Source organism: Phyllobates terribilis, unplaced genomic scaffold (genome assembly GCF_046119375.1).
Source record: "Phyllobates terribilis strain yellow unplaced genomic scaffold, ASM4611937v1 Scaffold_3__8_contigs__length_932513732, whole genome shotgun sequence".
Taxonomy (NCBI): domain Eukaryota; kingdom Metazoa; phylum Chordata; class Amphibia; order Anura; family Dendrobatidae; genus Phyllobates; species Phyllobates terribilis.
Window position 1 is genome coordinate 872,049,477 of NW_027362763.1, and position 23,470 is coordinate 872,072,946.

Here is a 23,470-nt window from a genome sequence, read left to right on the forward strand (position 1 = left end):
GCTTTATTGGCGCAAAATTTAAACTCCGCTCTGCTGATTAGTCGCGACCGCCGGCCGTGACCAATCTGCGATATAGGCGCCAAATTTCAACACCGCTTTGCTGATTGGTCGCGGTTGCCGGCCTCGAGCAATCAGCGATTTTGGCGCCAAATTTAAACACCGCTCTACTGATTTGTCGCGGTGGCCAGCTGCGACCAATCAGCGATATTGGCGCCAAATTTAAACACCGCTATGCTGATTGGTCGCGGTTACCAGTCGCAAATAATCAGCATTATTGTCCCCAAATTTAAACACCGCTCTGCTGATTGGTCCCGGCCGTGACCAATCACCATTATTGACGCCAAATTTAAATAACGCTCTGCTGATTGGTCGCGACCACCGGCCGCAACCAATCAACATTATTGGCGCCAAATTTAAACCCCGCTCTGCTGATTAGTCGCTACCGCCGGCCGTGACCAATCTGCGATATAGCCGCCAAATTTTAACACCGCTTTGGTGATTGGTCACTTTTGCCGGCCTCGACCAATCAGCGATTTTGGCGACAAATTTAAACACCGCTCTGCTGATTGCGCCCTGTCGGCCGCATACATATTCTAGAATACCCGATGCATTAGAATCGGGCCACCATCTAGTATTATATATTTTGCCTGCACTGTCAGTAAATGTCTGGGTCTTAAACATAAATTTGCAAATGTTACACTTGGTGCCTCCACATTTATAGGATCCATTAATATGAAGCCATGTGTCTGACCTTGGGCTTTTGGTGGACAAAAAACTTTGAGATAATAAATTTCCTATATTGGGGGATTTTTTTAGCAACAAAATTAATTCCTTCCTTAAGGATGCTCTGAAGTGCTTTGTCCTGATGTAGTATACAAGCATATTTCCGAATTAAATCTGTAATAGCCTGATAGTCTGTACTATAAGCTGTGGAGAAAGTAACTTGTTTATTTCTCTTACATACCGTATTATTCTCCAGTAAAGATGCTTGTGTTTTGTGAAAGGCTATATTACGGGCTCTGCAAATATGTGTATTTGAGTAACCTCTATGTTTAAACCTGCGCTTCAGTAAGTCACATTCATGAATATTGCTCTCATCCGTAGAGCATAGACGTCTGGCTCTAATGTGTTCACCTAGTGATAGGTTTTTTATAGTATGTGCTGGATGACAGCTGTTTGCCGTCAACGTCGCATTGCCACTGGTTGGTTTTCTGTACAGATATGTGTGGATGCAGTTATTGGATGTTAAATACACATCCAAAAAGGCGGTCTCATTTTGACAGATGTTAATGGTAAATTGTAAATTAAATGTATTGTCATTTAAAAACTGTGGAAACATGGATAGCATGTAAAGTGCCGCATCATCAGGGGTCCGCCAGATCATGATGACATCATCAATATATCTGGCGTACCACCTGATGTAAGGCAAAAAAGGATTGTCAAGAGTGTGAATATGAAATAATTCCCACCAAGCTACATATAAATTAGCTAATGATGGGGAAAAAGACGCACTCATGGGGCAACTGCAGATTTGCAGAAAAAAATCTCCATTAGGGTATGTGCACACGATGCAGAAATGAAGCAGAAAATTTCTGCATCATTTCTGCATCTCCCTGGCAGAAAAAACGCATGCAGATTGTGCATGCGTTTTTCCTGCAGAATACATGCGGATCCACATGCAGATTCACATGCGTTTCCGCATGCAGATTGACAAGCGCTTTCCAGGCGATTTTAGCATCACTTGGAAAGTGCTTGACAACTAGGTCACACTATATAAATCCATGCAAACAGCATGGATTTATATAGTGTGACCCGAGAGAGTGTATATACTTACCTCCGATGGCCCGCGCTGTCCTGCTCAATCTGTTCTCCCGGCTGCCGGCAACTTTGAATTGAAAGACCTGCCGACGTCAGCGTCACGTGACCCGTCACATGACTCTGACGTCACCGCAGGTCCTACAACTCACTGTAAGTGCCGGGAACCAAGCGGGAGCGCTGCGCGGGCCGACAGATGGTAAGAATACATTTATTTTTTATTTTATTCTTCTTTACAGCTTTTTTAATGGTACCTGGATGTGGATGAGACTCTCCTCTCCTCCACACCCGGGTACCATCCGCACATTAGAACGCACCAATTACGCAAGTACAAATGCTGTCTTGCGGAATTGGCGCGTTCTAATGCAAGTCAATGGCGGCGAAATCGCCGCGTTTCCGCAAAATTAATTGACATGCTGCGGATTTTTGACCGCAGCGTTAACGCTGCGGAAAAATCCGCATCATGGGCACAGCACATGCGGATTTCCATTGGGGAACATTGCTTCCCTTCTACCATGCGTTTTTCATGCGTTTCCGCGGCGTTTACGCAACTGCAAAAACGCCGCGGAAACGCATGAAATACGCATCGTGTGAACACAGCCTAAAAGTTAAAAAAAATATTTTCAAGTAAGAATTGTATCAAATTTAGTATAAACTCATTTAATTCATTTGTATAGAGATTGGTATTGTTAAGGTGATAGGAGATAGATTGTAATGAGAGATGGTGCGGATGCTAGTGTATAATGACACAATATCTGTGGTAACCCATCTATCATTACATTCCCACTCAAAAGATTTCAAAGCAGATAATAAATGCTCCTATACAGTGCTGGCCAAAAGTATTGGCACCCCTGCAATTCTGTCAGATAATACTCAGTTTCTTCCTGAAAATGATTGCAATCACAAATTCTTTGGTATTATTATCTTCATTTAATTTGCTTGTAAGGAAAAAAACACAAAAGAGAATGAAACAAAAATCAAATCATTGATCATTTCACACAAAACTCCAAAAAAGGGCCGGACAAAAGTATTGGCACCCTCAGCCTAATACTTGGTTGCGCAACCTTTAACCAAAATAACTGCGAACAACCGCTTCCGGTAACCATCAATGAGTTTCTTACAATGCTCTGCTGGAATTGTAGACCATTCTTCTTTGGAAAACTGCTCCAGGTCCCTGATATTTGAAGGGTGCCTTCTCCAAACTGCCATTTTGAGATCTCTCCACAGGTGTTCTATGGGATTCAGGTCTGGACTCATTGCTGGCCACCTTAGAAGTCTCCAGTGCTTTCTCTAAAACCATTTTATAGTGCTTTTGGAAGTGTGTTTTGGGTCATTGTCCTGCTGGAAGACCCATGACCTCTGAGGGAGACCCAGCTTTCTCACACTGGGCCCTACATTATGCTGCAAAATTATTTGGTAGTCTTCAGACTTCATAATTCCATGCACACGGTCAAGCAGTCCAGTGCCAGAGGCAGCAAAGCAACCCCAAAACATCAGGAACCTCCGCCATGTTTGACTGTATGGACCGTGTTCTTTTCTTTGAATGCCTCTTTTTTTTTCCTGTACACTCTATGTTGATGCTTTTTCCCAAAAAACTCTACTTTTGTCTCATCTGACCAGAGAACATTCTTCCAAAACGTTTTAGGCTTTCTCAGGTAAGTTTTGGCAAACTCCAGCCTGGCTTTTTTATGTCTCGAGGTAAGAAGTGGGGTCTTCCTGGGTATCCTACCATACATTCCCTTTTCATTCAGACGCCGGCGGATAGTACGGGTTGACACTGTTGTACCCTCGGACTGCAGCGCAGCTTGAACTTGTTTGGATGTTAGTCGAGGTTCTTCATCCACCATCCGCACAATCTTGCGTTGAAATCTCTCGTAATTTTTTCTTTTCCGTCCACATCTAGGGAGGTTAGCCACAGTGCCATGGGCTTTAAACTTCTTGATGACACTGCGCACAGAAGACACAGGAACATTCAGGTCTTTGTGGAGATGGACTTGTAGCCTTGAGATTGCTCATGCTTCCTCACAATTTGGTTTCTCAAGTTCTCAGACAGTTCTTTGGTCTTCTTTCTTTTCTCCATGCTCAATGTGGTACACAAGGACACAGGACAGAGGTTGAGTAAACTTTAATCCATGTTAACTGACTGCAAGTGTGATTTAGTTATTGCCAACACCTGTTAGGTGCCACAGGTAAGTTACAGGTGCTGTTAATTACACGAATTAGAGAAGCATCACATGATTTTTCAAAGGGTGCCAATACTTTTGTCCACCCCCTTTTTTAGGTTTGGTGTGGAATTATATTCAATTTGGCTTTAGGACAATTCTTTTTGTGCTTTTTTCATTGAAGACAAATTAAATGAAGAGAATAATACCAAAGAATTTGTGATTGCAATCATTTTCAGGAAGAAACTGAGTATTATCTGACAGAATTGCAGGGGTGCCAATACTTTTGGCCATCACTGTCGATCCTATTCTATAGGCCATTTATATGGATTCACCTAAATTAAATGGGAATGGTTGGTGATATCAACTTCCTGTTGGTGGCACATTAGTATATGGGAGGGGGAAAACTTTTCCAGATCGGGGGTGACCATGGCGGCCATTTTTAAGTTGGCCATTTTGGATCCAACTTTATTTTTTTCAATGGGAAGAGGGTCATGTGACACATCAAACTTATTGAGAATTTCATATGAAAAACAACGGTGTGCTTGGTTTTAACGTAACTTTATTCTTTCATGAGTTTTTTACAAGTTTATAATCACTTATAAAATGTGTTCAAAGTGCTGCCCATTGTGTTGGATTGTCAATGCAACCCTCTTCTCCCACTCTTGACACACTGATATCAACACCGCAGAATAAATGCTAGCACAGGCTTCCAGTATCCGTTGTTTCAGATGCTGCTCATCTCGTATCTTCACAGCATAGACAATTGCCTTCAGATGACCCCAAAGGTAAAGTCCAAGGGGGTCAGATTGGGAGACCTTAGTGGCCATTCAACTGGCCCACGACGACCAATCCACTTTCCAGGAAACTGTTCATGTAGGAATAGTCGGACTTGACACCCATAATGTTGTGGTGCACCATCTTGTTGGAAAAACTCAGGGAATGTGCCATCTTCAGTGCATGAAGAGGGCAAAACATCATAATGTAGCAATTTCAGATATCCAGTGGCATTGAGGTTTCCATTGATGAAGAATGGCCCCACTATCTTTGTACCCCATATACCACACCATACCATCAAGATACGTTAAAACCAAGCACACCATTGTTTTTCTTATGAAATTCTCAATAAGTTTGATGTGTCACATGACCCTCTTCCCATTGAAAAAAATAAAGTTGGATCCAAAATGGCCGACTTCAAAATGGCCGCCATGGTCACCACCCATCTGGAAAAGTTTTCCCCCTCTTATATACAAATGTGCCACAAACAGGAAGTTTATATCATCAACCATTCCCATTTAATTTAGGTGTATCCATATAAATGGCCCACACTGTAGAGGGCACAAAGGAGGTATATTACTTTGTAAGGGGCACAGTGGTGGGCATTATTATGTGGGGACACAATGGTGGGGATTATTATAGGAAGCACTAAGAGGAGCACTATTATTGTGCCAAACAGCAAGTGCAGTAATAGGGATACATACATCAGTAGCGTCTCAGCATTGAGTTGAGTAGTTTAAGCAGGTTGGGAATAGAATGGAACAGTGTTGAAAATGTGAGAAGTCAAATGTGTCTTTGTTGTTAGTTTTGCAGATGAGTCCTGGCTGGAAGAAGTTGTCATGTCGGTCTGGGCCAAATGTAAAAGACGGGAAAAGTGAACGACTCCATCAGAGGGAATGTCAGCTGTAAGTCATCAGCTATAACTATACTTTGATCAGTTGTATGTTCTACCACTATACGGTCACCATATGACAGTAATATCAGTTTTGGTCATTGTACAGTGAGTTATTTTCAGTAACACCATGGTCATCTGCTAAGGTTCCGCTCTCCCCACTGTTAAGATGCGCCACCCTAGTTGTAATCAGGGTTACCTAGTTAGGGACCCACTCAGATGTCTTGCCCCACCCTGAGCTGAACCCTTTGCTATGACTCTGATTATTGCCATTTGCACTCACTTGCAGAGAAATAAAGGATATCTATAGGATCAGAGTGTAGGAGCTCAGAACTACAACATTCTCTGCTAGGCTAAACCCTTGGTTTAAACTTTTTTTTTAATATAACACTTCGAGCAGGAGGTACAGTTCTTAAAAAAATGCAAATACATTTTGTCCCAGAAAAGTTAGTTGTCTCTTTCCCCAGCTCAACATACTCAGACTTCTACTCAAGGCCTACCCAGGCATCGCACCTCGCTGCTCCAATGGACTCATACACTTCTCTGTTCTCACATATAGAGGTGATGTCTCACTTACCAAATGGTTCTACATGAGCACTGTAGGCCAGTTCACAACCGTATCCTCATGCCTTTATACAGCCTCAGTCGCTCCTGAGCAGTTACAACTCTCTTAGTTCTACTCGAATTCAGGCCTGCAGGAGCATCTACTTACACAGCACCTTCCTCTCATTCACAGTAGCATTTTCATTCTCATGGGTGCTTGGTTTTCTATCCCTGGTATAGCCTGATGTGAAATAAAGATTCTGCGCATGTGACCATGGCTTACCTACACATTATGATGGAATTTAAGCTGGTTTGCACCCACCCACTGTTCAAGCCTTTTGAGATTGAACCCAGGTGGGTGGGAATCAACGTTTATTATGCACTCGGTCCCACTGGGGGTGTTTTTCAACACATACAATACAATACAATACATTCCCCACCCATCTTAGTCATGGGGCCTACAAATCCACTAAATGCTTTTCCACACAATTTTTGCAACTCACATAGTAAGTATAGTGTGTGCTACTTTGGTTTTCTCAAGACCACCCACACACTCAAATAGGAATACTGACCAGAGCCAGACAGCAGGGCACCATCTGCACACAACTGTGAGTTATCCTATTTCCCCAGTGCATGTTTCTAAAGAACAACATATACCTTAAATGATATTGCAAAAACACAATAGCAGTATATTAAGTGCAATCACTGGGACATAAGCTGAACAGAAACATGGCAGAATGCACAAGAATACAGCATATTAGCATCAGTGGGGGTGATCTAGGCCAACAAGACAATCACTTGCAAGTTAGGAGAAACATTACGGTATATATGGTGTTACCAAGAATTAAATCCGACTTGTCACATATGAATTATAATGATACAATTTAGAGGTTATTTATAGCTATACAGTAATATGATTTACATAAGAATTATATAATAGTAACATGTCTACCTTTTCCAGTCTTCACCCATTTTGTATGACTATATACAACACCATGTACGAAGATGGTGCTGCAGAAAATAATTATCAGTTTGGTTAGCAGTCAATGACCTCCTGAAAAAGGAAAACTTGAAAGTTGCAGTAAAAGGGGTTGTCCAGCATTATAATTATTAATGACATATCCTTAGCCTGGATCATCAGTATTAATGGGCAAAAGAGAAGAACCAGCTCACCACTTTCATTGCTCTGCGCCAAGGTGGGAATGGAGTACTCGCACGGAGCCTCCCTGGTCATAACTAAGACTTGAACGCCGAAACGCGTTGGTCTGCCCTAACCTCTGTGATATGCCAGTCACATTTTTTTAAATCACTGCAATAAAAGTGACATTTTATATTTATCTTTCCATTGCTGGAGCATTTCCATTTCCTGCATCAGAATTAATAGGGGTCCAGCACTCATAACCCCCAATGACAGGCTGCAGCTCTTGGCAATGCCAATCCTGTAAATAGTTAATATCATAAGGACAGACAACCCCCTTAAGTCACAAGGTTTGTAACAGACAATTTTATTATCTTCGATATATCTTCTTGAAAATTGTATTAAAAGAAAGCCTCATGGTGTCACTGTGACAAAATTGTATACTCAGTTCTCAAGTGTCGGAGTCATATCTGATAAGAAAAGTGAAATGATAACGAAAAATGAAAATACTTTTACACAACTGTAAACAGGACATTTTATGTATTGGTTCATATCAGCGGGGGATGAATTTACTCAGAAAAATGTACAACTTATGAATGATTTTTTGACATTCAAAGGAAAACAATGCCATATATTATCTTCTACAGTAAGAGGTAGGAATATGCCTGGCTCCAGGAGAGCCTTTCACAGTACCATTAAACATGAGTCACGCCAGCATTTAGCTAACAATATGTTAATGCAGCTCACCTACATTTTCACTTATTAAAGCTAAGGACGTGGCCTATTTTAGCATCCAGAATATATTCATTATTTTCATTTTTACATTGTCTTATTCACAGAGCCATGTTTTTTTATTTTTCAATTAATAAAGCAGTTGATCAGAGAACAGCTTTTGCATCAAAGACAAGTATATGTTACTATGAAATGCGATTGACTCACCCCCTGGGCCGTATGGCACGCGGATCCGGGCGATAGGGGAACGATCGGGGTAGTAGTGGCGGCCCGGTCCCGCGGCTCAGGGTGGTCAGACCAATGGTAGTCTGCTACGTGCTTTAGATAATGTCCGACTACGCCACCTGTGGATTGCGGTTATTAGGAACCGCCGCTGCAAGGCAGTCCGCTGGGGCCGATGATGAATGCAGCTGGGATGGTGTGACTCCCCACGGGAAGAGTGCGGCCCCAGGGCAGTGTAGTGGATGGTGGGAGTGATGGTGGTGAGAGTCCCAGTACAGGTAGTGCTGGAGGCGCGAAGGAGCACACAGACAACAAGTCACAGTCCAGGGTCTTTACTCACAGTTCATTTGTTCCGGGTCACTTCTGTACAGGTAGTGACCGCCCGAGCCGTGCTGCGTCCACCAGGTGTGGGGCTCGGTCAACTCCCAAGCAGTCAAGAGCATGGCACAGGACCCCCTTTAATCCTTTCTCTGGCCTGCCTCACCAGTGACCCACTTTTGTCCAGCTGCCGCGGACTTGTGCGGTTAAACGTGGGCCCCGTCCTCCGCTGTCCTATATGGTGCCTTCCTAGCAGGTTTGATGAGGTGTCGCACCAATAGATGATCACGACGACCGGTCTTTGGCTGAGGGTTGTTTCTCCTCCACCAACTTGGGATCCGGTACCCTTAATCTGCCTGACCCTGCACCCTGGATTCTCATGGGTTCTTAGGGTCCCTTCCACCTTCTTGTTCCTGAGCCCTTCTGTTTCTCTGTCTCTGCTTCTCTTTCTCTGTTCCTTTCTGTTCCTTTCTGTTCCGTTCTCTTGGAGGTGAGATGAGCCAAAATCCCAGCTCCCCTTCTCCTCCTCCTCGGCCTCTCACTAGGCCCTCCTGGAGTAGAGCTCCTACAGAGCCTCTACTCCCTGTCTTCTCCTCTGGCTGAACTGACCCAGAACTAAGATGGTGCCCACCTTTTATACCTCCCTCTGACCATGAGTCCAGGTGACCAGCAACCAATGGGCTCCTTCCTACGCTCAGGAACCAACCCCTATCTGCCCCTACAGCACTGGGTGTTCCACCCCCCCTCCCCACTCCAGACAGGGACATAGTCGGTCGTGCCTGCACTTCTGTCTAGTGGGAGCACCGTTGAGCTGTCCCTCGGAAATGGGGTGTGTGTGCTGTATGCAGCTAACTGAGCCCTGGTCCATAATCCATCCTTACCTGGGAGTGGAATATCACACCTCTGGTCTGAGGTGCAATACCCCTGTAGCGGCCGAACCCTCGAGGCGCTACACGATGGCATGCAGCATCTCAGTGGGAGAACTTGGATACCATTTAGAAAATCCAACTGAAAGACCAGTATCTGGACTCGGAAAACGTGTGTAAAAAAGGTGAAGGCTTACACTAATTAATTCTACTTGTGTAAATGATTGAAGTAGAGATGGGTGGATCTGGGGACACTCAAATTTGCCAAACTACATGGATTTTACAGAGAAATTATATTTGCAGCTAAATGAATGTCTTTAATAATGTCCCTTAAGATACAACAGAACATAATAAATTAAATTATACTCCCCACACCATACACCTCTCCAGCCACCCCAGCGTCTCGCTGTCCCCAGTACAGTCCTTGGCGCCTCTTCTTACTGCCACTGTGCATTGAAATCCAAGGCCTCTTTATGCTAGGCTGGGACTTCCGGTCCCAACCATGCCTGTGATATCTCTGCACATGCTCATGGTAAGGTAACGGCACACATCATGATGTCATGATGTCACGACATAACAACAAGCATGCGCAGAGACTTCATGCCAACAAATGCTAGCGTAGTGTAAAGAGGACCAGGGTCTCAGCATTATGGTAAGAAGAAGTGCAGAGGACCATATGGAGGACACCGAACAATGAAGGTATCCAGAGAGGTGTGTGCAGTTAGGTGAGTATTTATTAACTTTTTGCAAGCCTTCTATGGTTCAGCAAAATGGCCAGCATATTGCTGAATTCATGCGAAGCAAGTAACAATAAAGCTGTATTCTGGAGAATTCTTATTTTTGTAATATTTGAGTATAACTCAGTTTCATTCAATTCCACATCACTAGTTTGGAGTACTTAAAGTGAACCTGTCATGTCAAAAAACGCTATCTTGCAGATGTGGGGTTAATTGTCATGTTAATAGTGTTCTAAAGCAGAGCGGCTGCTGCACACAAAGACTGGCTACCAAGCGGACATGAACTTTATTGCTACCTGCAGCCTGTGGCTTTCAGTAAAAGATGCACGGCCGGCATGGCTTCAGTCACCTCTCAGTACATAGTAAACAGAGACTGTAACCATGCCACAAGACTAATACCAAATAGTATATGGCACTCATGCAATAATCGGATTAGGTGCAAAAGGAGGGTATCCAACCCATATATTGCATAGAACAGAAAACCTTGGCACTCAATATGAAGAAAAGTTCCTTTTTATTTGAATTCATTAAATGTTAAACGTTTTCGGTCAAATATAGACCTTCATCAGAACTGAATGCCCAGGAATTGGAACTTCCAGAAAAAAGCCCTATGGTGCGTGCGACCTGCGTCGCTGTGGGAAGCGCTTCTATTAAACTATTTTTTTCTTTCTTAGTCCAACTATTTGGTTAGTTTTATCCAAACGTACAATAGAATGCTATTAATTCATACATACAGTGGGGTATTCCTCTACATTAGCTACTTCACTAGAAAAAGTACAACTTGGGTTTTTTTTTCGTTCCAGTAAAATTTCTGTAGGACAAAATGAAAGTTGCATTTGAACAACATGTTTTTATTATTATTAGATATTTTAATTTCTAAATGATGCACATTAGTTTTTTCAAAAGGAACTATAGGAACCTATAAGTAAATGAACTATCTTTACAGGGGTTGGCCATTCCTTTTTCCTTTTAAACTGTGTCCAACATGGTCTAACTTACCTTTAAATTCCCCAGATATCGCCGGCCAGGTTCCCCTGGGGATATTATCTAAATTAGAGAAACCCATTTGTCGACAGTTATTTTGGCATTATTGAAACAGTTTTATTTCAACCAGTCGTCAAATGAAATGTAATATAGGGTGATGCAACACAGGTCGGATAAAAGTAAAACATCAATAACACGTGTATACATAACATGCAGTGCAGGCAAGAACCCTACACTATACATCACACACTGTATCAACTTTTGAATAAAGCTAAACATGTCACTCAAAAAGATAAAATAAATTTTATTGAAATATTGATTAAAAATACACATAATCAAGACACATACACAGAGAGATAAAACACACAGAGGCACCTGGTGGGTATAGCCAATTGAGGAAGCAGGTAAGTAGAAGAAAATTGAAAAGCTATATCAGTATAAATCATCACAAATTGAGGTAATACATATAAATAGTGCTGCCCACTATAGGACACATCAACTCGAAATCAATGCTAGATACAGCATAATATGTCACACAGGAAATACACAACATGATGTATACTCTGCATTACCTCACTCTTAGTAACTGCGATCCCACCATGTGCTTCTGAGTGTTTTATCTCACTGTGTATGTGTCTTGATTATGTGTATTTTTAATCAATATTTCAATAAAATGTATTTTATCTTTTTGTACTTTTGGCCTTTTGTAAAGTTGTTATTGGAAGTGTAGCATATTTTTTGCTTTATGGCCCTGATTTTGGATATTTTTCCTGTATTTAAACATGTCACTCAGCAAGAAACAGATGATGGGAAAAAGGGGGAACTACAGGCCCAAGACTTTACTGAAGGATAGACACAACAAAGGGAGAGAGGGAAGGAGAAAAGTGTCCATACTATCCACAATGGCATAATTTCTTAAAAGGTTAAAAATCATCCTGTGAAGGTCATGGAAGGAAATCACCTCCCAGTTTATAACCACTCATAGATTTTTGGGGTCCTGCTAGGAAGAATACTCACAGACTGTTTACATCTCTGTAGTGCAAAACTCTGTCTTATGCTTGAAGCCTGCATAATTAAAAGGCCCCAACATTTACATTAAATTTAGACATGTCCACGATATTGGTTGGTCTACTCGGAAATCTTGTTTGACCAAGGAGTTAGTAAAGTACTTCTTAAAAGGGTTGTCCAGTACTTTTAGAAAAATGGCAATGTGTTTTAATGATAAATAGAAGCTTCTTTCTAATTACCTTCTGGTGCTGTTTCTGTCTGTGAGCGGCGCTATCACTGGTCGCTCACAGGCATCACGTGACCCCCGGCTGTAGCCGGCTCTGACGTCCGCTGATGTCACGACAAGTCCAGGCTGCAGCCGAAGGTCCCTCTTCCACGTTCCACCAGCGACTGCTGGGTTGTGGGCGGAGTTACCCCGCGTGTCACACCCGGAATCCACCGCCCGCTCTCCCTGACCCCAGCGCTGAGTCACGCCTCACTTGACGTGACGTCAGCGGGGGGTCACGTGATGCCTGCGAGCGGCCACCGATAGCGTCGCTCACAGGCAGAAACAGCACCAGAAGGTAATTAGAAAGAAGCTTCTATTTATCATTAACCCCTTCACCCCCGAGGGTGGTTTGCACGTTAATGACCAGGCCAATTTTTACAATTCTGACCACTGTCGCTTTATGAGGTAATTACTCTGGAACGCTTCAACTGATCCCCCTGATTCTGAGACTGTTTTTTCGTGACATATTGTACTGCATGATAGTGGTAAAAATTTCTTTGATATCACTTGCATTTATTTGTGAAAAAAATCGGAAATTTGGCGAAAATTTTGAAAATTTTGCAATTTTCAAAATTTTTATTTTTATGCCCTTAAATCAAAGAGATATGTCACACAAAATAGTTAGTAAATAACATTTCCCACATGTCTACTTTACATCAGCACAATCTTGGAACCAAAATTTTTTTTTAGTAGGGAGCTATAAGGGTTAAACGTTGACCAGCGGTTTCTCATTTTAACAACAAAATTTACAAAACCATTTTTTTAGAGACCACATCACATTTGACGTGACTTTGATGGGCCTTTTTGACAGAAATACCCAAAAGTGACACCATTATAAAAACTGCACCCCTCAAGTTGCTCAAAACCACATTCAAGAACTTTATTAACCCTTCAGGTGCTTCACAGGAATTTTTGGAATGAAAAAAATGAACATTTAACTTTTTTCACAAAAATGTTACTTTAGACCCCAAAATTTGTTGTGCAATTTCCCCTGAGCACGTAGATACCCCATATGTGAGGAAAAAGCACTGTTTGGGCACACGGCAGGGTCAAGAAGGGAAGGAGCGCCATTTGACTTTTTGAATGTAAAATTTGCTTGAATAATTAGCGGACACCATGTTGCGTTTGACGAGCCCCTGATGTGCCTAAACAGTGGAAACCCCCCACAAGTGACCACATTTAAGAAACTAGACCCCTTAGGGAACTTATCTAGATGTGTGGTGAGCACCTTTAACCCCCCCAGGTGCTTCACAGAAGTTTATAACATTGAGCCGTAAAAATAAAATTTTCACATTTTTCCAACAAAAATGTTTTTCAGCCCCCAATTTTGCATTTTCATAAGGGTAATAGTAGAAATTGCACCATGTAATTTGCTGTGCAATTTCTCCTGAGTAAACCGATACCCAATATGTGGGGGAAAACCACTGTTTGGGCGCACGGCAGGGTTTGGAAGGGAAGGAGCGCCATTTGACTTTTTGAATGTAAAATTTGCTTGAATAATTAGGGGACGCCATGTGGCATTTGGGGAGCCCCTAATGTGCCTAAACAGTGGAAACCCCACACAAGTGACATCATTTTGGAAACTAGACCCCTTAGGGAACTTATCTAGATGTGTGGTGAGCACCCTGAACCCCCAGGTGCTTCACAGAAGTTTATAACATTGAGCCGTAAAAATAAAATTTTCACATTTTTTCAACAAAAATGTTTTTCAGCCCCCAATTTTGCATTTTCATAAGGGTAACAGTAGAAATTGCACCATGCAATTTGTTGTGTAATTTCTCCTGAGTAAACCGATACCCCATATGTGGGGGAAAACCACTGTTTGGGCGCACGGCAGGGTTCGGAAGGGAAGGAGCGCCATTTGACTTTTTTAATGTAAAATTTGCTTGAATAATTAGGGGATGCCATGTTGCGTTTGGGGAGCCCCTGATATGCCTAAACAGTGGAAACCCCCCACAAGTGACACCATTTTGGAAACTAGACCCCTTAGGGAACTTATCTAGATGTGTGGTGAGCACCCTGAACCCCCAGGTGCTTCACAGAAGTTTATAACATTGAGCCGTAAAAATAAAATTTTCACATTTTTTCAACAAAAATGTTTTTCAGCCCCCAATTTTGCATTTTCACAAGGGTAACAGGTTGCGTTTGGGGAGTACCTGATGTCCCTAAATAGTGGAAACCACCCCACCCTCCCCCCAGTGACTCTATTTTGTAAGCTACACCCCTCCAGGATTTTATCAAGGGGTATAGTGAACATTTTGAACCCAGCGGTACGACACAGAATTTGATAACATTAGGTCATCATATTGAATAAGTAGTCATTAGTCTTGAGTGCAAGTGCTCGCTATTTGAGTTTGCATCAGGTACTAGGGTATGCACCAAGTATCGCGGGTGCTCAAGTGACATGCTCGAGTCCCTGCCTCGCATGTTTTTTTATTAGACACCCAAAAAAAAACATGCGGGGATCGCTCGTGCACAGCAGGCAATCCTCGCAAGGTTTTTTTGGCTGTGTAACAGCTGCAAAACATTTGGGGAGGAGACTCGAGCATGTCACTCTAGCACCTGCCATACTCGGTGCATACCCAAGCACTCGATGCAAACTCAAGTAGCGAGTACTTGCGCTCACTAGTCGCCATATCGTCATCATTTCTTTTTTCTTTACTTCTGAAAAGATCCCAGCCCCAACCCGAACCTTATCCCAACCCTAACCTAACCCTAGCCTAACCCTAACCCTAGCCAAACTAAAACCCTAGCCCAACCCCAACCCTATCCCAACCCTAACCCCAACCCTAGCCCAACCCTAAGCCCAACCCTAATCCCAACCCTAGCCCAACCCTAACCCTAGCCCGACGTTAACCCAAACCCTAGCACAACCATAGTACAACCCTAACCCTAAAGATTATTTTTTACGCCGTTCCTCGTGTGGTATAAGTGATTAGACGACGTTATTCTTCGGGTCAGTGCAATTACAGCGATGCCAGATTCATATCGGGTTTTTATGATTGACAGCTGTCACACACTAAAAGACGCATTTTTTGCAAAGACTAGTTTTTGCATCGCCATATTTTGAGAGCTATAATTTTTCCATATTTCGGCTGACAGAGTCATGTGACTGCTTGCTTTTTGGGGGACAAGTTGACGTTTTTATCAGTATCATTTTCGGGCAAATGACATTTTTTGATCGCTTTCTATTCTGATTTTTGGGAGGCAGAATAAACAAAAAACAACAATTCAGGAATTGTTTTTTTGTTTTTTTTATGCCGTTCTGCGTGTGGTAAAATGGATAAGGCAGCTTTATTCTTCGGGTCAGTACGTTTACAGCGGTACCGCATTTTATTATTTTTTTTTATATTTTGGCGCTTTTACACAATAAAAACTATTTTATAGAAATTTTATTCCATTTTTTGTTTTGCAGTATGATGATAAAACATCGTTTTATGTTTCGGTTTTTTTTGTTGTTTTTTACCGTGTTCACTAAAGGGGTTAACTAGTGGGACAGTTTTATAGGTCAGGTCGTTCCGGACGCGGCGATACCAAATATGTGTACGTTTATATATTTTTTTTTTTCATAAGCTTATTTATTTATGGGTACAATATATATATATTTTTTATTATTATTTTAATTTTTTTAAAAAATATTTTTTTTATTTTTTTTTTAGTTTTTTTTCACTTTCTGACATTTTTATTACTTGTTCACATTGTCCCACTATGGGACTTCCACTTTTTGCAGCCTGATCACCTGCATGGCATAGAGAGCAGCAGCTCCCTATGCCATGCAGCCTGTCAGCGCTGCACAGGGAGAAGTTACTTTGGTCGTGCACTGCGCATGACCAAAGCAACTTCCTGCCTCCTGGTGACCCGGATGTTGTCATGATGACGTCGGGTCATCATGGCAACATTGGGGACCAGATTCAGACGCCGCTGGACGCCTGCAGAGAAGGTAAGTATCGCACTTACCTTCTCTTGCCATCAAAATGCTGCGATCGATTTCGATCGCAGCATTTCGAAGGTTAATGTGCCGGAAGCGGTGCAGGACTGCTCCCTGCACATAGCACAGGGTGTCAGCTGTGACAATCAGCTGACACCCGGCGGCGATCTCGCCCGCACCGCTTGTGTGCGGGCGAAATCGCCCGGGCATATTAATATGTATCAGGCCCATAAGGCCCAGGGCACAGATACGTACTAATAGGCCCTGGGTCAGAAAGGGGTTAAAACACATTGGCATATTTTTTAAAGTACTGGACAGCCCTTTTAAATATTGTTTACTTTTATCATTGTTCCTAACAAGCATCTTTAATTAACGGACAGGACTTTTAAAAGTTGATTTCCAGTAAACGCATTTTTTTAACCTTAAAAAGCCAAACCAACTGCGGCAGTTTATGGAAAACCACCATGTGAATCCACCTTTTCTTTGTTAGCACATCAGTTAAACAGGTTTCTCATTTTCATTAGAAATTCAGCCCATTGGTCCATCATATGGCAATCTAGTCTTATCTGTCCAAAAAAATGTTTTAAAAATGTGGTGCTAGTGTTCTTATTTTCCCAAAACTAAAACTTCAAACTTGGATTCTAGTAGTAAAGTTATTCTTTGGCTTGACTCACATTAGCACTTAAAAGGTAATTTTATTGGAATTTTAGACTTCTGGTAGTGGCAAGCAAGTGTCTTGCATTTAGAATAAGGTGATTTCCACAGATTTCTGCCCCAAAATATGGGACACTAGAGTAAAATAGTGCTTGTTAGATTTGTCGACAAAGTAGTTATGCAGTGCAAAATCAAGATACAAAAGGTCAATGTGCAGATGTGTCCACACTTTCCACAAACTTCATTAGGGACTGCATTTTTTTCACAATTCAAATACAATAAATTAAAGAAGCTCTCCCATCAACATTTTTATCCTCTTAATATATTGCAGTCGGCATATCATATGGCACTGTGTACTTACAATTGCTCATCTTGCCTTTCTACCCAATTAATTCTTCTCTTTTCTATTAGGTCTATGACATCACGTGCCTAAAAACTGACTAGCTGAATCCTTCTAAACTTGATGTAGAAATAAGAGGTCAAATTTCTATCCACAAGTCATGAGTCACTGCAAAAGTCTATGGCAGGGGGAAGAGGGGAGCAGCTAGGTCAGGAGTTGAAGATGGGAATGATTTTGCAAGGACAAAAGATTTCCTGTTTCTACATGGAGCAGAGAAAAGAGAAAAATGATCTGGGTAGAAAGGCAAAATCAGCAATTGTAAGTACACAGTGCTATATAATATGATGATTGCAATATATTAAGAGGATGAAATATTTGATGGGAGGAGTGCTTACTTATTGCAACATGCTGGTAAAACCATTAGCAGGTTGGAAACTACATTGATTCCGGTCAACTCCACCTGTCCAGGAATTATTTGATTGAAGAGGCCCCTTCATTCATTGTCTATAGCACTGACAAAAATAGTTGAGTCCTGATTTCAGCTACGATCGACACAACGATCTGTATGGTACATGGGCGACCAGCTGCTTCATGTATCTTTTCTGGACTGCAAAACCAAGAGGGAACATAGAATGTAACCAGAAATGGGAACAAAACGTGAATGAAGTTGTCTACTTATTCATAAACACTTGAGGAATTACACAAGAACGGCACAACACATTTATGAAAAAAAAGATGCTCTAGAATTGATATTCAATGGGGAATGCTACAACTTCTAAAAACAAAAATTTTAGAATATTGTACAGGTCCTTTTTTAGCTGAGCAGATAAAAGGAGGTAGAGTAAGAACACAAGTCATGTCTACTTCAAAAGCTTAAAAAAAGTTAAAATCTAGTGAACGGATCAAGGAAAGTAAACTTTGCAAATAAATTTAATAAATAATGTAATGTTTGTTTTATAGTTTTATAGGGAAAACAACATAATTAGGCACAACAATAATTATCTTAAAATCAAAAAATGACTGCTGTGCACATCCAGAGTCCTAGAATAAACATCAATTAAAGCTCTCAATGATCTTTCCAATTTTCACACTAATAAAATAATCACTTAGGTTGCCTACTAAAATAAACCATTCATTGTACCTGTAAATACAAATGTAGGGAACATTTGGAAAAAATATATATATTTTTTTACATTGAAAACAACACAAGTGTCTACGCACAGCAGCATGATGCATTCATTCTTCACGGGATACAGGAGAATATTGTACCTGAATGCACACACTCACAGCAAGAATCCACTTTGCTGCACAAAAGCCATGAAGCTTGCCAAGGTTTAGAGTTTTCCACTATTTTATTCATATATTTAAAAAAGAAGTGAATATTTATTTGAATTTGGCAAGTATAATGTGAAAACAATGCAATAGCATTAGTAGAATGCCAAGTTATGCTTATGCCAATATGGTAAATAGTCACAAGTGATCTAAAATGGAAATTAATTATATAGGGCTAATCTGCCAAAAAATTATAAAAGGACTCCAGGGCCCTAAATAGGAAAGAACACCTATTCAGTATTTAGCAATAAACCATATACTCAGGCAGTGATACTGACATAACACAACATGTGCTCCTTGTTGATGATATCATGCAATATATTACAGCAGCTAAAATTAGACAAAATTTGTTAAAGGAAATGTATAATCAGAAAATTATCTAGTTTTAATTCAGCTTTTTGTATTAAATCCATTTCTTTACAATTTTTAGCAACATTTTTTTTTCATATTATGATCTATATTAGAAAACAAAATTAGAAATTTTTAAATTTTCACACTGTTCGCCAGGGCTATTTTACTCTCATGCTTTCTGTCCCTGCAGGAAGAGTTTTCAGCAGGCTGCATATCATCAGAGGCAGGTATACAAGTAATACATAAAGCCTCTATTCACAGGATTCACCAACTCAATAATAAATTTCATAGCAGACCCTGTTCCACCTCCCTACCTCTGCACAAGCTCATTGTGACACTCAAGTAGTGATGGGATCAGCGGACTGAAGGCCAGCAACAGCAGAATGCCAGACACATTTGGCACAAGCCGTCACGCTATGCACACCCTTAAGGGCCGGGTACCCTTCACCTGCTCTCACTGAGAGGGAGACTTTAGCAGAGCCCTTCCCAGGTGTCAGTAGTGGAGTGGCTGGTGGCTGGGCACACTGGCCCCATTTGGGTCAAACACACCAATAATAATACAAGTAAGGTACAAACAAACCCAGCAAATAAACTAGGAGGTCAGGGAGCAAAAGCAGGGACGTAGGAACCAGAGGGCACCAAACACCAGAGCCAGAGATAAACCACAGAAACACTCACCAAAGAACTACCAACCGTACCACTGAAGCGCAACAGTGAAGTAGAGGATATGGTGGGTTTAAATATCTCTCATTGATCACTTGACATAGCTTGAGGTAGCGCCCAATCTCCACCCTCTGTCCAGCAAGACAGAGAAAGGAGCGAGGACGGTGGAGAGAAAGGAACCTGCCACCACATATCTGAACCAGGAGAAATAGCATCCCATGTCACCTGGCAACAGCTGATGCTGGGGATCCTAGCATCCCGGGAGCCCTGAATAGCGTCAGCACTGGGAGAGACAGTGTACCACCTCCCAACTATACCACGCCCTGAGGCTGGTCCTCTGGAATGCAGTACACAGGCATGGCAGAGCCCCACATCACCTCCGCCCCCCAAAAGTACGCTACTAGAGAGCTGCAAGAAGAAACCCACAAGGGACCAGAGTACCCCCGGAAGTATGAGGGGCACGCTTACACACACTGACACTCATTAGATGCTTCAATACAAAAAACTGGGTCTGAGTCCATCTATTGCTGCTAATGTACATGTGAATTTCATAAAAGAACAGGAAGTAAGAGCGAAGAATAGCCCCAGTGTCCAATTTGAAAATTGCAAGATTTCACATTTTTATGTTCCATAAAGATTGTGATATAGAAAAAAAAACACAAAATTTAGGAAAAAAATACATTTAACAAAACAAAACCTGATTTAAACAATAAAAAAAGGGAAGGAATAGTCAGCTCACCCACTTTAGAAGTTCTACGCATGGAGGCCAGCAGTGCCGCAGGAGGAGATGCAAAAGGGACAAATCCAGTGATCCATACATCTTTAACCCCTTTACAGCCCAAGGCATATTAATACATACCTGTGCCCAGGGCTTTAAGAGCCAGGTACGTATTAGTACGCCCTGTTGATTTTGCCCACACACAAGCTGCGGGCACGATCGCCGCCGGGTATCAGCTGAATGTCACAGCTGACACCTGGTGCTATGTGCTGGGAGGGGTCACGCACCGCTCTCAGCACATTAACCCTTGCAATGCTGTGATTGAAGTCGATCGCAGCATTGCAGGTGCAAGGGGAGGTGATCGCAATACTCACCTCCTCTCCCGACCTCCAGAGCTGTCTGCCGCGGCTTCCCGGATGTTGCCATGACAACCCAATGTTGTCATGACAACATCCGGGTCACCAGACAGCAGGAAGATACTTTGGTCATATGCAGTGCATAACCAAAGTATCTTCTGTATCTGCAGCGCTGACAGCCTGTATAGCACAGGGATGCTATACAGGCGATCAGAATGCAAAAAGTGAAAGTCCCATAGTGGGACAAAGTATAAAAGCCCAAAGTGTTAAAAAATGAAAAAAATGTTTTAAGAAATATTAAAAAATAAATAAAAAAAATAATCCAACAAAAATAAAAATATAATGTACCCATCAATAAATATTATTATGAAAAAAAAAAAACAATAAAGTACACATATTTGGTATCGCCACGTCCGGAACGACCTGACCTATAAAACTGTCCCACTAGTTAACCCCTTTAGTGAACATGGTAAAAAAAAAATAAAAAAAAACGAAGCAAAAAACAATGCTTTATCATCATACCGCCAAACAAAAAATAGAATAACACGCGATCAAAAAGACAAATAAAAATAAAAATTGTACCGCTGAAAACATCATCTTGTCCTGCAAAAAACAAGCCACCATTCAGCTCCATCAGCCAAAAAATAAAAAAGTTATAGCTCTCAGAATAAAGCGATGCAAAAAAATTTTTTTTCTATAAAATAGCTTTTATTGTGTAAAAGCGCCAAAACATAGAAAAACGATAAAAATGTGGTACTGCTGTAAACGTACTGACCCCAAAAATAAAGCTACCTTATCACTTCTACCATACACGGAAAAGCATAAAAAAAAACATAAATACAATTCTGGAATTGCTGTTTTTTGTTTATTCTGCCTCCCAAAAATCAGAATAGAAAGCGATCAAAAAATGTCACGTGCCTGAAAATGGCACCAATAAAAACGTCAACTCATCCCGCAAAATACAAGCCATCACATGACTCTATCGGCCAAAATATGGGAAAATTATAGCTCTCAAAATATGGCGATGCAAAAACTAGATTTTACAAAAAAATGCGTCTTTTAGTGTGTGACAGCTGTCAATCATAAAAACCTGATATGATTCTTGTATCGCTGTAATTGCACCGACCCGAACAATAATGTCGTCTAATCACTTATACCGCATGAGGAACGGCGTCAAAAATAAACTCTTGGGTTAGGGTTATGGCTGTGTTAGGGTTAGGGTTGGGGTTAGGGTTAGGGTTGGGCTAGGGGTTGGGCTAGGGTTAGGGTTGGGGTTGGGGTTAGGGTTAGGGTTTGTGCTAGGGTTAGAGTTGGGGTTAGGGTTGCTCTAGGGATATGGTTGTGCTAGGATTAGGGTTAGGGTTGTGCTAGGGTTAGGGTTTTGCTAGGGTTAGAGTTTTGCTAGGGTTAGGGTTTTGCTAGGGTTAGGGTTTGGGTTAGGGTTTGGGCTAGGGTTAGGGTTTGGGCTAGGGTTGGGGTTGTATTAGGGTTGGGGTTAGGATTGGGATTTTTTCAAAAGTAAAAAAAAAAAAGATGATGATATGGCGACTAGTGTTGAGCGCAAGTGCTCGCTACTTGAGTTTGCATTGGGTGCTCGGCTATGCACTGAGTATCGTGGGTGCTCGAGTGACATGCTCGAGTCTCCGCCCCATATGCTTCGTGGCTAAAAAAACCTCGCGGGGATTGCCTGCCACGCACGAGCGATCCCCGCATGTTTTTTTTGGGGTGTCTAATAACCGTGAAACATGCTAGTGGGGACTCGAGCATGTCACTCGAGCACGCGTGATACATAGTTCATACCCGAGTACCCGATGCAAACTCAAGTAGCGAGCACTTGCACTCAAGACTAATGACAATATGATCAATATGATGACCTAATGTTATCAAATTCTGTGTCATACCTCTGGGTTCAAAATGTTCACTATACCCCTTGATAAAATCCTTGAGAGGTGTAGTTTCCAAAATGGGGTCCCTTGTGGGGGGTTTCCACTATTTAGGCACATCAGGGGCTCTCCAAACGCGACATGGCGTCCGCTCTCAATTCCAGCCAAATTTGCGTTCAAAAAGTCACACAGGGCTCCTTCCCTTCTGAACTCTGCCGTGCGCCCAAAAACAATATTTTCCCCACATATTGGGTATTGGCGTACTCAGGAGAAATTGCATAACAGTTTTTGGGGTCCATTTTCTCCTCTTACCCTTGTGAAAATAAAAAAATTGGGAATAAAACATGATTTTTGTGGAAAAAGTTTGATTTTTTTATTTTCACGGCTCCATGTTATAAACTTCTGTAAAACACTAGGGGGTTCAGGGTGCTCACCACACCTATAGATAAGTTCCCTGAGGGGTCTAGTTTCCAAAATGGTATCACTTGTGGGGTTTTTTCCACTGTTTAGGCACATCAGGGGCACATCCACTAATTATTCAAGCAAATTTTACATTCAAAAAGTCAAATGGCGCTCTTTCCCTTCCGAACCCTGCCGTGCACCCAAAAAAAAAGTTAAATGTTCATTTTTTTCTTCCACATTCCAAAAATTCCTGTGAAGCACCTGAAGGGTTAATAAAGTTCTTGAATGTCGTTTTGAGCACCTTGAGGGGTGCAGTTTTTAGAATAGTGTCACTTTTTGGTATTTTCTGTCATAAAGACCCCTCAAAGTGACTTCAAATGT